At 34.3% G+C, this 6521-nt stretch overlaps 1 non-coding gene across 1 annotated transcript; it reads left to right on the top strand.

Moving 5' to 3' along the window:
- Positions 1-1466: 1466 nt before the first annotated feature.
- On the top strand, positions 1467-1595 carry LOC139030715 (small Cajal body-specific RNA 11). The gene has a single exon (XR_011483123.1). It is a non-coding gene; the product is annotated as a small Cajal body-specific RNA 11 (non-coding RNA).
- Positions 1596-6521: the final 4926 nt, after the last annotated feature.

Below are 6521 nucleotides of genomic sequence, written 5' to 3'. Positions count from 1 at the left end.
TTCAAGTCTGGAATCTATGTCCACAAAGTGCTCCAGGAAACTGGTCTTACACCTTCTGTGGTAACAAGAACACAGCCTCATGGACAATATAATAGATCAATTAATTCTTTGCTGGTCAGATCCCTTTAACAGATTTCCTGAACCTTGAAAAGGTAGAATCCACACACAGATAAATACTGCAAGTATATCTCTAAGGAGATAAAATTCTCCTTTTTCTTTTCCTACCCTCAGAATGAAAGAGTGAATAAGAGTTATTTAAAATTCAACCCAACCCAAAATTGAGTGTGTAATCAAGAATAATCTCTGGAGCTTATTTTAGGGTAACAGGTAGAGACTGTCATAATGAAGAATTATCTAAGAGGCTCTCCCAAGGGTTATATTATTCTGGACCTTTGTTTGGATTTTTTCCTTAACTAAATCGGTTGGAGTATTTTACTACTTTCTAAGGTCACATAAGACATTTTTTGGTTTTGTATATGATTTCATGGTACTCTGTTACCATTCTTTTATTTGTCACTGTAAATACTTCTGTTTCTTCTAAAGTATTTTTGAAATAGTTTCACCTTTCTTCTTTGTTCATAAACATGTTAAATAAATCTTTGGTGTGTGCTCATTTTCCAAATTCATGTGTTTAACCTTTAAAAGCTGTATTTTGACAAAAATTGAGGATTGAAATAGTAATATATATTTTCATTTATACATTGTGTGTTTATATATATACACATTTGATATATATGTTCTTTAATAAATAACATATATCTGCTTATGTGAATTCTTACAGAGTAGTCTGATTTGTTGGCTTTTTAACCTATGCACAAGCTATAAATAAAGCAAACTATTTTATCTCTAGAAACTTAATTCGGTAATTCACCTTTCTTTATACTTTACAGCTGTAAACTGCAATGTATTTTGCAATGTTGGGACTCACAGATTCCCCAGGTATATAATTCACTCAATCTATGCAGTCCACTAAAAAAAGGAAAATCTCCCCTGAAGCACTTTCAAAGACTGCTATATTTTTGATGCAATAAAGAACATTAAAATAACTAGTAGTTATCTATTTTATGCAATTAATTGCATACAAGACCTAGATATTACTATTATAATCTTTATTACCAATAGCCATTTTTATTTTTCAAAGTGTAATTTATAAAGATCACTTTGGATACTTATTTCTTAACTTTTCATTTAAATTTTAAAAGTTGGTCTGTTATTTGATTACATTCTAATTTCACACACTTAAACTTACTTAGTAAGAATATTATTTTTGTAACGATAGCTATGGTGATAAATTACTTTGAAGAAATTTTTTGCTATTTTAAAATTATATTTTGAGTTTATATGACCTCTGAAAGATGTACCAGTAAAGATAGCAAGTCCTCTTAAAGAAAACAAAACAGCACTATATAATTTTAACTGAGAATGGGAGCTTAGAGGTGATTCAAATTTCAAGAACTTTAAATTCCACATCTAAATTTAATGTTTGGATATTAAAAATTCACTGACCTGGGGAAGTCTGTCAAGATGCACGGAAATTTCCCTCTCAGTTTAGGAGGGCTGTCCTATGAATCAGGCTGGCTCCTAGAGAGGAAAATTTAAATTAAAAATAAATAATTGGCTCTTGACAAAATCTTATTTCTAAAAAAAGGAAAAGTCAAAGTCAAGGAAAAGTTTGAGTGTGTGTGCACACATGTTCTATAAGGAATGCTGATGAGCAAAAAATGAATTTATCATACATATTTTGATGAATTTTTCCAACTCAGACTTTGTTTAAAAAGAAAATGTATTTTAAAATAGTCTTTCATGGCATTTAAAAGTAGAGCTTTCTGAAGCAATCTTGAGAAAGAAGACCAAAGCTGGAGATCTCACACTCCCTGACTTCAGACTATACTACAAAGCTAGACTATCAAAATCAAAACATAGTGGTGCTGGCACAAAAACAGACACAAAGATCAGTGGACAGATTAGAGAGCCTAGACACAAACCCACACACTTATGGTCAGCTCATCTATGACAGGAGGAGGCAAGAATACACAATGAGGAAAAGAGTCTTTTCAGTTAGCAGTGCTAAGAAACCTAGACAGCTATAGGTAAAAGAATGAAATTATACCATTTTCTCACACCATATACAAAAATAAACTCAACATGGATTAAAGACCTAAATGCACGACCAGAACTCCTAGTAGAAAATACAGGCAGAACACTCTGATATAAATTACAGCAGTATTCATTGATCTATCCCCAAAGTCAAAGGAAACAAGCAAATATAAACAAATGGTACTTAATTAAACTTAAAAGATTTTGCACAGCAAAGGAAACCATCCACAATATGAAGACAGCCAACTGAATGGAGGAAGTATTTGCAAATGATATAACCAATGAGGGTTTAGGATTCAAAATATATTAACAGCTCCTACAACTCAATATAAAAAGGCAAAAAAAGGGCAGAAAATCTGAACATTTTTCCAAAGAAGACATATAGATGGCCAACAGGCACATGAAAAGCACAACAAAAATAATCAGAAAAATGCTGATAAAAAAAAAAATGCTGATCAAAACCACAATGAGCTATCACCTCACACCTGTTAGAATATCTATCATCTAAAAGACCACAAATAACAAAGGTGAGGGTATGGAGAAAAGGGTCTCCTTTTTCCCTGTTGGTGGGAATATAAATTAGTGCAACCATAAAGGAAAAGAGTATGAAGGTTCCTCAAAAAGCTAAAAATAGAACTACCTATGCTCTTGCAATTCTACTGCTGGGTGTAGAGCCTAAGAAAACAAAAACCACTAATTTGAAAAGATGCAGGCATCCCAGTGTTCATAACAACGTTAGTTACAATAGCCAAGATATGGAAGCAACCTAGGGTCTATCAACAGATGAACAGATAAAAAAGATGTGATATACATTATACATGCACAGAATTAAGTATTGAATTGAATAGCATATGCTATTCAGCCATAAAAAAGAATGAAATTTTGCCACTTGTAACAACATGGATTGATCTAGATTCACTAATACATTCACAACATGGATTCACTAAGCATTTCATTATGCTTAGTGAAATAAGTCAAACAGAGAAAGACAAATACTACATGTAATTGAAATACATGAAATTAAAAAATAAAACAGATGACCATAACAAAACAGACTCAGATATAGAGAACAAACTAGTTTCTAACCAGTGGGGAGAGGGAAGCGGGGAGGAGTAAGAGAGAGATACGGGATTAAGAGGTACAAACTACAATGTATAAAATAAATAAACTATAAGGATATATTGTACAGCACAGGGAATATAACCAACATTTACTAATAACTTTAAATTGAATATAGTCTATAAAAAAATTTGAGTCACTGTATTGTACACTTGAAACTAAGATAGTATATCAACTATATATCAATAAAAAAATAAGCAAGTGCTTTGAAAAGTTTTAAATCTTTATCATAGGCTTATTCTCTTTAATCAAATACAACTTTCCATTCATACTCTAATATACATGTTCAGGCATTAAACCTTAAAAATTTCTAAATAAATGTGTGACATAAAACCTATCATAACCACTTTGGGATGTTGGAGACATTTTTCAAACAAAACAAGGATAAAAGTTGGAGTAGGAAGGCTATTTTGCAAAGTTATTATTAGCCTGGATTTGGGTTTTTCTACTCAGCCCTATAAGTCACCTCTTTTTTCTTTCCTCTTTAAATATAAAAAAAGTGAGTTAAAATTTTGAGATTCTCCATCCTGCAGGAATTTGATTAGACCTTCTATGGTCCCTACAAAGAAAGGGATGGTTTGAGCTGTTTTTCTTCAATTTTTACATTCTGTTGGTGAGATCATACATGTATACCTGCTGTTAAGAGACACACAGCAAAAATACAGCTAACAAACTCAGAAATGCAAAAAAAAAAAAAAAAAAAAATTTGCCCCAGTTACCAGAGGCTAATGAAGCCTTACAATTAAGAGAACTGGATAGTTCTCTTGACCAGAGCAGGGCCTGGTCAAGTAGCGGAGGCACAGAGACCAAGAGAAAAGCCTAACCATACAAATACTGATGTGGCCCTAGTTACATTTCTCTAATATCATATAATTTTAGAAAAGACATCAAAAGTCATTGAAAATGAGAAATTCAAATGACAGGAAGATCATTCTTTTTTTAAAAAAATGTGATCAATAGTTAGGCATAAAGATGCAATAAAAAAAGACTCTCCCCTGGGTTCATCTCTCCCTCCATCCTAGTTTTAAACTCACTGTCCCCTCCCTGTATTTTCAGTCTGAATTTGACCAACGTTGAGACTCAAGTATTATATCTGTAGTGAAAGAAGAAGTATTAGTCAAAGTTCAGCCAGAGAAGCAGAAGGAGATTTTATCTACAAGCAAATATAAGTCATTTGCTTGTGTAACTGTGGAAGCCTGTTGAGCACGCAGAAAGGGTCAGCAGTCAGTTGGAACCCAGAGGAAGGAGCCAAAGCTGGTCCATACTAGGAAAGCCTCCGCTCAGAGAAAGTGAAAGCGAAGTCGCTCAGTCGTGTCCGACTCTTTGCGGCCCCATGAATCCTACCAGGCTTCTCCTTCCATGGGATTTTCCAGGCAAGAATACCGGAGTGGGTTGCCATTTCCTTCTCCCGGGGCTCTTACTGACCCACGGATCGAACCCCGGTTTTCCGCACTGCGGACAGACACTTTACCCTCTGAGCTACCAGGAAAGCCCGCTCGGAGAAGGCCTGAACAAATCTGCAAGAACTTCCAATTGATTAATTCAAGCCTGTACGGGATAATCCTTGTTCAGTTAATTTAACTGATTCGTGTTTTAAATGCATCTGCAAAATGCCTTCACAGAAGAATCTTGATTTAGTGTTTGATTGAATTAACTGGGAGGAGCTCTGTGTATGCTATAATATGGCTTTAACTCCTGACTCTTCCACTTATATGCATGTAAACTTAAGCTGGTTATAAAAACTCTTTCAAGTTCCCCATCTGTGAAATGGGAACAAGATCTGTGTTATAGAATTATTGTGAGGATTAAAAACCTCTTACAAGTGAGATCACTGTTATCCATACTTTTAAGAAATTTTGACATATCTTAACTAATTTAATTCTCATTGTCATCCTGAAAAATGTTTAGATACTTTTTCCTATTGAAGACAGGAAAAAATAGAAATTATACAGCAGTAAAGTATTAATCAATGAATACATAGAAATAAAAATCAATAACTGCCAAAAGCTTTAAAAACGCATACTTATAAAAATATAGAACTTGAGCAACTATGTATTAAATACATAAAACACAGATTCACAGCAAATATTTGTTAACTCTGAAAACTGTTAGAGCCCAGATTTTCAGAAGTGTAGTGTTAACCTGTATACTTGTAATAGTTTCCTTTATAAATCACACATTCAGAAAGATTTCAAGTATGGCCTATCTCTGACACTTTTTTCTAATACATTCACTACTAATATAAACTGTCATTTTTTTATTTAAAAAAGAAATCAGAGAAATAGTAGATTTGATGTAATGAAAATTACAGTTTCAATGACAATGTTAATTTACGATCAGGTTTTCCCAGGAAGACAGTAGCTAAGGAACAAGCCACCCCCCAAAACTACCCCTCAGTTTCCTTCCAGCACACAAACATACAGTTTTAATATGACTTAAAATATCATACTTAATACTTCACCTTATACATAGAAGTTTGAACAACCACATTTTAAAACTGCCTAAGTCTATCTTAAGATAAAAGAAGCATAGTATAACAGGGACATGGTGAGAAAAATATTATAGAGAATATATTTTCTCTTGACGAAGAAAATGTTAATTGTTTTTGTCTGGGTGGATTTGAATGTTAAGAATGAAGGGGGAAGTGGATCTCCAAGGGTAATAATGCAGATTTTTTTAAACTAAATATTGTATGACTCATCTATGACTGAATGATATCAGATTAAATTTTCCATCTAGAATAACTCAAGAAGCTTATTAAAATACAAACAAAAAAGCTTGATAGAATTCAAAATAAATGGTGGCATTGGGGAACAACCAATGCAGCCAAAATTTAAAGGGCCAGGCTCCTAAGTAACTGGGAAGATATTAAGATGAGCCTGCTTTTACTGCCACATTCTTCCATCAGGGTACTGTGCTTAGTTGCTCAGTTGTGTCCAGGTGTTTGAGACCCCATGGACTGTAGTCTGCCAGGCTCCTCTGTCCATGGGGATTCTCCAGGCAAGAATACTGGAGTGGGTTGCTATGCCCTCCTCCAGGGGATCTTCTCAACCCAGGGATCAAAGCCAGGTCTCCTACATTGCAGACGGATTCTTTACCATCCACGCTACCAGGGAAGCCTATCAGGGTGTCTGCTGGTAAACTAACATTGGAAGAGAGGTCTAACAGAAAATGTGTTGTGGAGTGGCAGTAATGTCACTGACTTGAGAAGATAAAAGTTGGTACTCAGGGCTACCAAAGCAGCGAGACCAGGGAGACCAATATCTTGAAGGAAAGTGAATTACAGAGAAATGAACCCAATGAGA

The sequence above is a fragment of the Odocoileus virginianus genome, chromosome 23 (assembly GCF_023699985.2).
Source record: "Odocoileus virginianus isolate 20LAN1187 ecotype Illinois chromosome 23, Ovbor_1.2, whole genome shotgun sequence".
Lineage (NCBI taxonomy): Eukaryota > Metazoa > Chordata > Mammalia > Artiodactyla > Cervidae > Odocoileus > Odocoileus virginianus.
Note: the sequence above shows the minus strand (reverse complement) of the source record. Positions and strands in the feature narration are given on the sequence as shown.